Below are 13,086 nucleotides of genomic sequence, written 5' to 3'. Positions count from 1 at the left end.
AGACCACCAACCTGCCTGCGTTGAGTGAGTGAAAGGCCCCTGGAGTTAGCTTCATCACGGGAGATTCCAATGATTCTGAAAGCTTTGGTTTCAACAGCGTGAAGACGAGCTAGGTGTGAGCCAGGAGCACCAGCCCAGAAGGGAGAACAGTATTCCATTGAGCTGCGGATGAAATCCTTGTATGTGGTGAGAAGCTACGTGTGCCAAGGAAGGACTTCGCACGATGGAGGATGCCCAGTCGGTGACTGGCTTTGGAGGCCAGATTGGAAATGTGGTTTTCCCAGGAAAGATCATGGCAGATAGTGAGACCCAAAAGCTTGAATGACAGAACTTCTTGGAAAGGATTGTTGAGAAAGTAGATGAGAGGGTTGTCCAGTCGGTCTTTTCGAAGAGACATCGTGAGAATGTGAGATTTGTCAGGATTTAAAGACATGTTTCACTTGTTTGACCAGTCTGTGATTTTGTCCAGGTCTGCAGAGTGAGGAGGCTGCGGACAGCCGATCTGAGGGCTGAAGAATGGAACGACAGAGAGTAGAGTCATCAGCAAAGAGATAGAGAGGATTTTCAAGAGAGTCAGAGAGATCATTGATGAAGACCAGAAAAAGCACAGGGCCCAGAACACTGCCTTGGGGAACTCCAGCCTGAACAGGAAGGGGAGATGAGAGAAATTCATTCAGGGCCACACGTTGACTATGACCAGAGAGGAAGTCCGCAAGCCATGCATGGAGATTTCCATGGATACCATTGGAGGAGAGTTTGGTGAGCAGAGCGGGGTGCCAGACCGTATCGAAGGCGCATGATATGTGAAGGGACACAGCACTATTTTCCTGATTGACATTAAGGACCTCCATCCATTGTTGAGAGAACAGAAGCAGCATGTCCAGAGTAGAATGATGGTTGGTGGGGGTTATAGAAATATATGGTAAAATAATATATGGTCTGAATCCAAAATTTATGATCTGAGATCAAGCCATTGGAGAAGTGGAAGGATTTGTCAGAAGCGTTGATTGATTCCATGACCTTGCTGATTATTGGGAGCAGGCTGATTGGTCTGTAGTTGCAAGGATCTGTTTTTGCACCTTTTTGTGTAAAGCGGTAATGTTGGCTGATTTCCAAGCTGATGGTAGATGACCTTGAGCAAAAGAAAGGGTGAAGAGAACAGAGAGAGGGTGTGGTGTGAAAGAGTGGCAGAGCAGGATTTTAGGACCCGTGGGCTGATGCTGTCTGGTTCAGTTGCAGAATCGGAGTCGAGGATTGACAGAAACTTCTCCACCTTGTCAGGAAAGAAGGACACAGCGTCCAGGAGCAGCTGGGTACGACTGGGTAAGCTGGGTACAGAGAGGGACGGGTTTGGGACACAATATTTTGAGGCAAACACAGAGTTGAGGCATTCAGCATTTTCACGTGTGGAGTCAGCTGTGTAGCCGTTTGAGGTAAAGGAGGGTAGGGAGGGGGTAACAAACACCAGAAACAGATTTGACCAGACACCACCAGGATTTGGAAGAGGGAGACAGGTTTGAGAGTTCAGTCTTGAGAGGAGAGAGATAGTTTCCTGGCTCTCCTGAGGGTAGACACACACTTGTTCCAGGCTTTGTGAAAGGAAATGTGATTACCGTCCGTTGGATTTGCTTTCCAGGAGGCGACGGCAAGTTGTTTCAGGGCAACTGCCTCACCACAAGATTCCGTGTACCATGGACGGGAGGAAGGGTATGACAACTGAAGACGAGATGGGATAAATCTGTGCATGAGAGAGAGCAATGTACTTTGGAAGAATTCCGAGGATGAGTTGATATCACAGGCAGTAGAGATGGGAGACCAGTCCAGATGATTGATGGCTGCTTGAAGACCGTGCCAGTTGGCCTGAGTGAAATGCCAGACTCGTCGGTGCTGAGGAGGCTCTCTGAGAATGGCCAGAGAGATATCCACTTTACCAAGCACATGATCAGAAGAACCGCTTGGAGCAGAAGAAGAGCAGCAGACATTTGCAGGGAAGTTAGGCATAACCAAGTCTAGAAGAGAAGATGCTCCGTTGACTGAGATCCCTTCTGCAAGGGATTTTGATATCAATTTCAGTTCAGCATTACATTCAGCAGAGCTCATGGGAAACCCACGGGAATATACATGTCTGACATTTGGACATGTTGAGTTAGATGCTGCATGTAGAGTTTTGAAAATGGGTATTGGCATTTCTGCAGATCCAGAAATTATGTAATGTGAACACTTTATTTACTTCACATATGTGAATACATGTCCATGCACATGTGAAATACAGTTTATTTATAAATCCTGTATTTGCACACTATTCAGCCTTGAAACGTTGGGCAAACACCAAAATTATGTCCAACAACTTTCCATTATTTGCATAAAAGGCCATCAAAAGGACAGGTTGGTGTTTCTTTATTATTAAAGACTTCATAACGTAATGAATTTTCTTTCCTCTGCATGGGTTGTAATCAAAACGTACCCTCTTGCTTGTACAAAATATTTATTTGGGCAGTGTATAGGCAATAGACCACTGCACCGATTGCTCCCGAAAGTAACATGACGTAACCTCATTTCCTCTGCATAGATTGTAATCAAAACGCACCTTTCTGATAGAAGGTGCATTCTTTTCAAACTTACAGCAGACGCCTGAAGCATAAGGCCCTAGGCCAGAGGCATATGAATATATAGCGACCAAAATGGCGGATGTGTAGTTTGATTTTTTTTTTCAGGCTGCACTTGTGGGTGGAGCACACAAATAGATCCTTGTGCCCCCATCGTTTTCTCTTTTGCTCTGACCCATCGTATTCAAGGCATCAACCACCATTTGAGGTAAATTTTTAATTGGTTCACGAGTTATCAAGTGACCACTATATTCGTCATGGGTGTGTGTCTGTCTGTCTGTCCGCAGCATAACTACCCGATGATATCATGCGATCTTGATGAAACTTGGGTGGGAGGTTGACATCATGATATAGTTGTGTCCTGCCTAGAGTGGGCGTATTGCGCCCATTGTGGGCGGAGCCACGCCCGAAAAAGATGTCTTTTTAGGGGGTAATCAAGTTCAAGCTACATCTTCTCCGAGGGGTTTGGTGGAATCTGACAGGGGTTTCGGTATTTGGTTAGACCAATGTCATGTGTCTAGCCCCACGGAGCTCGATTTTTCATTTTCGCCCCAAGGTCAAGGTCACAAGGTCACGAAATTTAGAAAAGTCGATTTTTGATGGTTTTATTACATTGTTCGCTTCCTGATAGGGTGAAATGTCGTACATGATCTTATATTATCACATACATCATGAAATACAAGTTTTCCAACAAATTTCAGAATCTTCGACCTTTGACCTTTGAAGGTCACAAAGGTCAAATTTTCAAAGTTGTCGGAATCGAACCGAATTTTCGGAATCGTGTAGCTAACTAGTCTCATAACAGATAACACATTCCTATTTATATATTTTCAATGTCGGTTTTGACTTTTAAAGGTCACAAAGGACGGCCATTTCAAAGTAGTCCGTCCTTTGTCATTGAATACCGCTGGCTCGTGAACCATCGTGGTCTCCTGACTCGTCTATGCTTACTTCCTGTGCCACCCATGCGGATCGCGATTTGTGTGCTGCAACATTGCTAATTTAAAATTACCTCATTAATATAACCATACTCCTTATAAAGGTAAGAGGAAAAAAAACTTCTTGCTCTAATATTAGGGCCATGGATTTAAAATTGCTTGTGACATTTAAGCCAGGTTTCCTCTTTCCAGATGATATCTGGTTTGGTTGTAAGATCACTGATAAACTTGATAAAGTCAGGCCCATGGGCAGCTAAACATTTTGCATTCCATTGGATAACTATCATTATTCCACGGAGAAGTCCTAAGACTGTTTAAGATACATCCCACTAATTTTATTACCTGACTTATTTAATATTTTAATGAATCTCCATGGAAGAAATGTCCTCCCAACTCAGGTATATTTGATTGCTGCAAAGGAAATAAAATTTGTTTTCTCCACTCCACTTTTTGCCTGGAGTGCACTATTTACTGCTTCAGTGATAAAACCTCAAAAAGCTATGGACAGATTCGGCCAAAACCTGTTGGACAGGTCGGGTGTGTGAGAAGGAAGAGTTGATTCAATTTTGGAGAAGATCCAAATCCTGAAATCAGATTTTTTTAAAAAGTGATTCGTCACCATGAGTGTTGGGTCTAAAACTGATATACGTATAGCACGACATCTCAAAAAGTTGTGGACGAGTTACCTAGGTGACAGGAACAAACCAATTCGATTTTGGTTTAGGCTCGGATTCAGATCCGGCCTATCGGTCGGATGCAAATCGGAAACTGTTTAGCCTGGTGGAGGTGTGTGCTCTACCGATGCCATTCTCGTTACTACAATAATTCCAGAGAAGTTTGCATGAAAATACCACAACACTCCACATTTACCACTATAGCTCGCAGATTTACTACTTTACCAGTTGCTATTGCCGAGTTTTCATTGATGAACACTTATGTGGCCACCGCGCAGTCCTGACCTGACCAGTTGTGACAATGCTCTGTGGGGGTACATCAAAGCCAAGGTTGCAGAGCATCGCATGGCATCTGATGATGAACTGATACAACACATTCAGGAAGCATTTGACACCATAATACATGGCATGACGTCACACAGATGACAATGACCATGGAGGTTTTCTGCTCTTTAAACTTTAACACCTAAAAAAATAATATTAGAATTAAAAACTACATTCATTTCTTTGGTTAAACCACCTTTACATTCATTTCTTTGGTTATTACTTAAAAATCAAAATCATCACATCACAAAAAAAATTCTGATTCTGTGAACCAATTCTGATTTTTGTGCAGTACCATTGACTGTCGCCGAGATGTCATTTATATTTTTCTTGTGCATTAAAACAATAAATTTAGACTTGATTTCTAAGAATTTAAATCCCCATATTTTTATACTTTGAGCTCATAATTTAAATCCCCAAACATTTATACTGGTTTTTTTTTTCAGTTTATACAAATAATCCAAGAAACAAAGATGGCAGACACCACTCCATTTACAGTGGAAGAGGCTTTAGCAGCGGTGAGGTTCCAAGAGAGGAGAAACACGAGATGATGAAACGGGTGCAAGAAGTCTTCGACGAGCGTTTTGAAAAGCCAGCATCGTCAAAATCAAATCTTCATCGTTGGGAAAAAGGCATTTAAGACAAAGTGTAATCGACAACAAGCACAGCGGACGACCAAAAATGCGTGATTTGGGAACTCAAAACATGAAAAATCTGTTCTCAGATCACACTGAAAAAATCATTAAGGAAATGTTCTGCAGAGTTGGGCGTTTCGTATTCATCGTTACGTCGCACAATGGAAGAAGACCTTCACATCAAACCATATAAACCGTCATATGTGAATTGTCAGATGCAGATCATGAAAACAGGTCAAAAGCTTGTGACTGTGGCCACAGCGCAGTCCTTACCTGACCACTTGTGACGATGCTCTGTGGGGGTATGTCAAAGCTGAGGTTTCAGAACATCACGTGGAATCTGTTGATGAACGATGTTGATGATGAAAATCGAATGAATCTTTCCGCGTCACACACCCAACCTGTCCAGCAAGTTTCATCCAAATCTGTCCATAACTTTTTGAGATATTGTGCTCACAGCCAAACAAGCAAGAAAGGCGTCGTGCAGAGCACGATACTTGCGAAATGTCTAGAACAAATTTGACCTTAGAAATAATTGGTGGTTGAATTATTCTTCCCCTCCTCTTTCCTTTGTAAGGAGTGAAGTTCAATGGCACCTCTGTATCACCACCCATGCCATAAGTATCCATCCCTCCCATCTTTCCACTCTGACCACCTGCTTGCTCATCTCTTCTGATACCATTATTCCTACGTCATTACTCCTTCCACTCCCACCCGCTTGTATCCTCCTTCCAACCTCCTCAACCCGTCTCCCTTCCATCTGGTCTCCTCCACTACACACACAACACTACCAACCTCCTTCTCTGCATCATCTCCACAACCTCAACCCCTCTTCCCCTCTTGCCCCCCCCCCCCCCCTCGTTGATCACACATTCAAACTAACTAGCCGAACCTCGCTTATAAACCCCTTCGCACCTGGCAGAGCTAGCTAGTACCATCTTAAATTTCAAATGAAAAATTTGAATTCAAACACCAAATATGCAAATCCTCTTCAAATTTCAAGTCAACCGGATACAATTTGACAGATGAAAAAAATTCGGCCGAAATACCTTTTTACCTTCAGACCTCGAAAAGTGACCTGATATGCAACAATATGGAACAGGTTCAGATGGTTTGGTCATGTGTTGAGGAAGGATGAAAGTGACTGGTTGAAAAGAGTGATGGAAATGAATGTAGAAGGAAGTAGAGGACGGGGAAGACCGACAAAGACTTGGCTAAAGATGGTGGAAGAAGAAATGCGGGCAAGGGGGTTAACAAGGAGAGATGCAGAAAATAGGACAAAATGGAGAAGATTGTCATGGGGACCGCAAGGCTAACCCCCGCTCTAGCAGGGAAAATGGCCTTAAAATGCATGTTGTGTGTTGTTGTTGTTGTTATTGTGTGTTTCTCGTTCGTTTTGGTTTGTAATTCGTGCAAACCTGAGTATAATTAATAGTTTTCTGTTCACACCGCGTGCACGGCCTGGTAACTTGAGGCTTCCCACCCCCCGTCGGTGTTTTGTGAATTTAAGTTCTTTCCTTCGCTGTATTGCTTGTTTCTTTGATTTTCTCTTCTCCCCCTAACTTCCCCGAACATCTACCCTTTGTCTAAAGTTTTAAATACCAATTTTTTTTTTTCCTTCTCTCCTCGCGGGTCCCCACGTGTGCTGTTGTCTCGCCCCACCCCTTTATCTCATTTTCTTCCATCTCCAGCCAATACTCACCTTTCCAATTCCAGTTTCCTCTATACGTATAGAGTATACTCATTCAACCCTTTCTCCTTTCTCTGATCCACACCCTCACTTCATGGAATTTTCCCAGATTGTTTTTCACAGTTTTGTTTAAATATAATTTAAATATGTTAAAACTTTCCCCTGAAGTGTTTTATTCCATGGTTTATTACAACATGCTGTTTTTCTTCCTATTTAAAAGGCTTTTTTTCAATTTCCTCATCAAATCATTCCACTTCAAAAAATATTCAATCTCTTACAGTTCTTCCTTTGTACATTCTCCAAACTCACCTGCATTCCACCCCTCCTATATCGTTTTCAAACTGATCTCCAACTTGAAAATCACAATAAACCAAGTTTGTAATAAATGTTAGTTTTTCATGAATCATCCACTATCTAAACTCCCCTCACCCCTCCCCTCCTAAACTCCCTCCTCACGCATCCCTTTCAATTCTCCCCCCTCACCCTCCCCTCCTAAACTGCCTGATCACCCCTCCCCTCTAAATCTCCCCCCTTCCCCTTCAAAACTCTCCCCTCCCCTTCAAAACTCTCCACCCCTCCACCCCTCCCCTTCAACCTCCCTCCCCTTCAACCCCCCTCCACCCCTTCCTTTCAAAACTTCCCCCCCACCCTCCCCTTCAACCCCGCCACCCCTCCCAATCCTCCCCCCTACTATCTTTCTCCAATTCTTCCCCCTCCCTCATCCTCCTCAAAGCTGCCTCCTCCCCACTTCCTCTCCCTTCCACATCACATACCTTCACCTCCTCAAACCTTCGACTTTGCTCTTCCTCCCCCCTCCCCCCACCCCCTCTAACAACACCTCACTGTGCCCATCACCATCAAACCAGTTCTGTGGGAGTACCTTTTGTCCTGTCTTTTGTCCTGCTCATCCTTCCCTTTCTCATCACTCTTCTGCAATCTCTGACACACTATCAACAGCTCCCCCTACCTCTCTTCTTACCCCTCAACTTACCCTACCCCTCTCCTTCCCTGTCCTGTCCTGTACCCGATGCACCCCCTCCCTCATCCTTAACGGTATGGACCTCAAACATCCGGGGCCTTCGCTCAAACCTGATTGATCTCTCCATGCAGGTTGCTTCTGACAAACCAAACTTAATCTGCTGAACAGAAACTTTCCTCCTTCAAGATGTCTCCGATTCCTTAATACCTCTTCCTGGTTACTCCTTCCTCCGGTATGATAGACCTGGGCCTCGTCCTGGTGGTGGGGTTGCTATCTTTATCAAAAACTCTCTTCCTCACTCTCCTTGCACTGCCCTCTCTCCACCCCATCCCCGGGAGTACCTCTGGCTACGGCTTCCTCTCCGCTCCCACCTTTTGTTCATATGTGTTCTGTACCGGCCTCCAAACAGTGATGACTCCATTTACCTCTCCCTGTCTGACAACATGGACCAACTTCTATCCACTCATCCCAACTCTCTCTTCCTCATATGTGGCGATTTCATCTGTCATCATGCCAGCTGGCTGAGTGTGGGGTTCCTCTCTCACCAGCCAGGGCACCTCAGCAAAGGACTTCTGCAACTCACTGGGGCTGACACAATCTGTCAATTTCCCAACCCGGATCTCAGTCAATGGAGTATCTTCTCTTCTCGACTTGGTTATGACCAACTACCCTGCAAATGTCTGCTGCTCTTCTGCTCCAATCGGTTCTTCTGATCATTTGCTTGTTAAAGTGGATATCTCTCTGGCCATTCTCAGGGAGCCTCCTCAGCGTCGACGAGTCTGGCATTTCACTCAGGCCAACGGGCACGGTCTGCAAGCAGCCATCAATCATCTGGACTGGTCTCCCAACTCTATTGCCTCTGACATAAACTCTTCCTGGGAATTCTTCCAAAGCAAACTGCTCTCTCTCATGCACAGATTTATCCCATCTCGTCTTCAGTTGTCTTACCCTTCCTCCCGTCCATGGTACACTGAATCTTGTGGTGAGGCAGTTGCCATGAAACAACTTGCCTTCACCTCATGGAAGGCTAATCCAACTGAAGGTAATCTCAGTTCCTTTCACAAAGCTCGGAACAAGTGTGTGTCTACCCTCAGGAGAGTCAGGAAACAATATCTCTCGACTCTCAAGACTGAACTCTCAAACCTGTCTCCCTCCTCCAAATCCTGGTGGCATCTGGTCAAATCTGTTTCTGGTGTTTGTTCCCATTCCATCCCCTCCCTTACCTCAAACGGCTACACAGCTGACACCACACGTGAAAAAGCCGAATGCCTTAACTCTGTGTTTGCCTCAAAATCTTGTGTCCCAAACCCATCTCACTCTGTACCAACCTTACCCAGTCGAACCCAGGTGTCCTTCTCTCCTGACAATGTGGATAGGTTTTTGTCAAACCTCGACTGATTCTGCAACTGGACAAGACGGCATCAGCCCACGAGTCCTAAAATCCTGCTCTGCCGCTGTTTCACTCCCTCTCTCTGTTCACCGTTTCTTCACCCTCTCTTTTGCTCAAGGTCATCTGCCATCTGCTTGGAAATCAGCAAACATCACCGCTTTACACAAAAAATGTGCAAAAACAGATCCTTGCAACTACAGACCAATCAGCCTGCTCCCAATAATCAGCAAGGTCATGGAATCAATCATCGCTTCTGACATCAAATCCTTCCTCTTCTCCAATGGCTTGATCTCTGGCCATCAATTTGGATTCAGACCAGGTCATTCTACTCTGGACATGCTGCTTCTGCTGTCTCAACAATGGACGGAGGTCCTCAATGCCAAACATGAAATCAGAGCTGTCTCCCTCGACATATCACGTGCCTTCTATGCGGTCTGGCAGCCAGCTCTGCTCACCAAACTCTCCTTCTATGGTATACATGGAAATGTCCACGCATGGCTTGCGGACTTCCTCTCTGGTTGTAGGAAACGTGTGGCCCTGAATTGATTTCTCTCATCTCCCCTTCCTGTTTAGGCTGGAGTTCCCCAAAGCAGTGTTCTGGGCCCTGTACTTTTTCTGGTCTTCATCAATGATCTCTCCGACCCTCTGGAAAATCCTCTATCTCTTTGCTGATGACTCCACTCTCTGCCGCTCTATTACTCATCCCTCAGATCAGCAGTCTGCAGCCTCCTCACTCTCTGCAGCCTTGGACAAAATCACAGACTGGTCAAACAAGTGGAACACGTCTTTCAATCCTAACAAATCTCACACTCTATGTCTCTCCAAAAAGACTGATTGGACAACCCTCCCATATACTTTCTGAGCAATCCTCTCCAAGAAGTTCTGTCACTCAAGCTTTTGGGTCTCACTATCTGCCATGATCCTTCCCAGGAAAACCACATTTCCAAGCTGGCCTCCAAAGCCAGTCGCCGACTGGGCATGCTCCGTTGTGCGAAGTCCTTCCTTGGCACACCTGAGCTCCTCACCACATACAAGGCTTTCATCCGCAGCTCAATGGAATACTGTTCTCCCCTCTGGGCCGGTGCTCCTGCCTCACACCTAGCTCGGCTTCACGCTGTTGAAACCAAAGCATTCAGAATCATTGGAATCTCCCACGATGAAGCTGATTGTGAGGGCCTTTCACTCACTAACCACAGGCAGGTTGGTGGTCTTTCTGTCTTTTACCGACTCTTCTCCGGCCTAGCTCCCCCAGCTCTGTCTGTGCTCTGTCTCCCAAATATTCCTGCAGGTCGCACAAGAACTGCCAGCAACCCTCTTATGGTGAAACTGCCAAAATAAAGACTCTCTATTCACCTTCACTCTTTCATTCCTCTTTTCTCCTGCCTCTGGAACAAACTCCCTCACTCTGTTCAATCCCACTCCTCCCTCCAGGTCTTTAAAACAGCTGTTCACCACCATCTCTCATCTTCCCCCATCCAAAACCTTGATCTTTTCTACCCCTGTTAATTCACCCCAGATCCACTTTTCTGAAATACCGACTTCTTTCCTGGAAGTCCTAACAGTGTCCATGTGTTTCATACCTCTCCCACCCCCCCCCCCACCCCCCTCTTCTCATTCCCCCTGCTCCCCCCAAGGCCTCTCCCTCCCACAGATCTCCCGATGTCCCTGTTCTCTACTGTTGTACTTGTGTGCTTCTCTCTCTCTGCCCCATCTTGTCTCCCACTCCCTTTATCATTTGTTTTATGTGTCAGTTTGTCTTTTTGTGATTAATGTTCGCTCTAACATGAGCCTCGATGTTGTGTCAAAAGAAAAAATATATCTCGCATTTAAAGTGGTTTGAAGAGGGGCTTTGAGGAATGTTGTCCAGCGGTTTATATAAATGGCATAGCAGAGCAGAAGGAGAGCGGAGCAGAGCGAGTCACCTCTTGCTTTGTTGTGTGCTGCACCACGCCGATGTGTTGCGTTGTGTTTATCCTTCCAATAAACTCAGGTATAGACTACGCCCGACCAGTTGGATATTGATCGATCACAGAACCACGGGTTTTGTGGCCGTTTGCAAATTGAAAAGTCGACCGGCTTGAGGTATATTAGATTGTGTTGAGTTGACTTTCTGCCCTTTTCTGACAACCACACGGAGGGGAGACACGTGTTTCCCTTGTTCCTTTCTTTCCAACAAATTACAATTGTAAACCATTCTTTAATTTCTAAACCAATCCTCTTAAAATGTAGAATGAAAATACAACTTGGTCCAATATTTTATCTTTTTCCAAATATAAATTCAAATTTTTCTTTTTCTTATATTAATGAATTAATAAATTTAATATAAAGCTTTAATTAATATATTAATAAATAAACTTAAAATTCAAAATAAATCAACCAAATCTTTTTCGATTTTAGTCTTCGTTCCAATTTTATGGAGCTGCTATTTTAGCCTTCCAAAACACACACCTTTTGCCTTAGCATTCCCTTGTACGTTAATTGAATCGAAAACAGATGAAACCCGAACACAAAGGTGCCCGATCCTTGGTGACAATCTATCTATATATATAAAACACAGTGTGTGTGTGTGTGTGTGTGTGTGTGTGTGTGTGTGTGTGTGTGTGTGTGTGTGTGTGTGTGTGTAATGTTACCGATAGACTCCTAAACGGAGGCTCACGTGCTTGATATTTGGCATAGACATGGCCATTGAGCCTGGGAAGGACATGGCCTACCTAAAAATATTTGACGAGATCCATATTTTTTATTCATATTTACCTCAGCGCATTTCAGCGAGGAATATTATACACGGAATCTGAGCCAGTGGCAGAGCACCGCGCTGATTCGCTCAGAGCGATCACGTGATGTTCCATCCCCCATCTATATATATAAAACACAGTTTGTGTGTGTGTGTAATGTTAGCGATAGACTCCTAAACGGCTTAACGGATAGACTCCCCATCCCCCTCCCCCCTCTTGTCCCCTCCCCCTCTTGTCCCCTCCCCCCCCCCGTTCCCCTCCCCTCCCCTTCCCCCTCCCCTCCCCTTCCCCGCCCGGCAATGCCGGGTGCTTCTGCTAGTGGTTTATATTTGGTGATGCTGATATAAGCCAAAAAGAAAACAAAGAAAACAAACAATCCATCAATGGCGATTGCAAATACATTTAGTTTTAAAAATGCTTACTAACATGACGAATGTGAAAAGGCCTTTCATTCCGGTGTCAGATTGGACAACACAACGCAGAACCACCGGTGTTAAATGCAACATCACACCTTGCAACACGCATTCTCCCTCAATACAAGTGAAAGCACATTTGATTGCTATAATAATGATGTAATAACAACTTGGTGTATTTCCTGATTTCCAGCAGAATACATATTTCAAACAACAACAAACATCTTTGTTCAAACGAATGTGCATTTTACAAGATAACTACATCGCAAGGATTCGATTGACGTTTTCCTTCCACAATACAAAATATTTAAGCACAGCAAAATTAATAAGGACAGAAACCCATTTAATACTCACAAAAGTTATGCAATACATTTAAATACCGTATGTGCATTGTATATTTTGGGGAGGTCACAACTCACAGCCAGATGGAGGCATATACAGCACATGCTATGACATCATTTATACATATGTATATACTCATATTCACATATATATTCATATATATATATATATTCATATACAAATATATTGTTACATTTGTGGGAATGTCAATCGTTTACAAAGCATGCCTAGACGATTCGTGTCGTTTAGGGTGTATTGTGTAGAAATGCCAGGTCAGCTGTGGGATCCCAAATAGGACCTTTTCGTATTTACTTTTCCTTTCTTAAAATTTACTCCATATCCAATCCCTTTACACCACGT

Source organism: Myxine glutinosa, chromosome 5 (assembly GCF_964187855.1).
Source record: "Myxine glutinosa chromosome 5, kmMyxGlut1.1, whole genome shotgun sequence".
Taxonomy (NCBI): Eukaryota; Metazoa; Chordata; class Myxini; order Myxiniformes; family Myxinidae; genus Myxine; species Myxine glutinosa.
The sequence above is the reverse complement of the archived record's forward strand: the minus strand, read 5'-3'. Positions refer to the sequence as shown.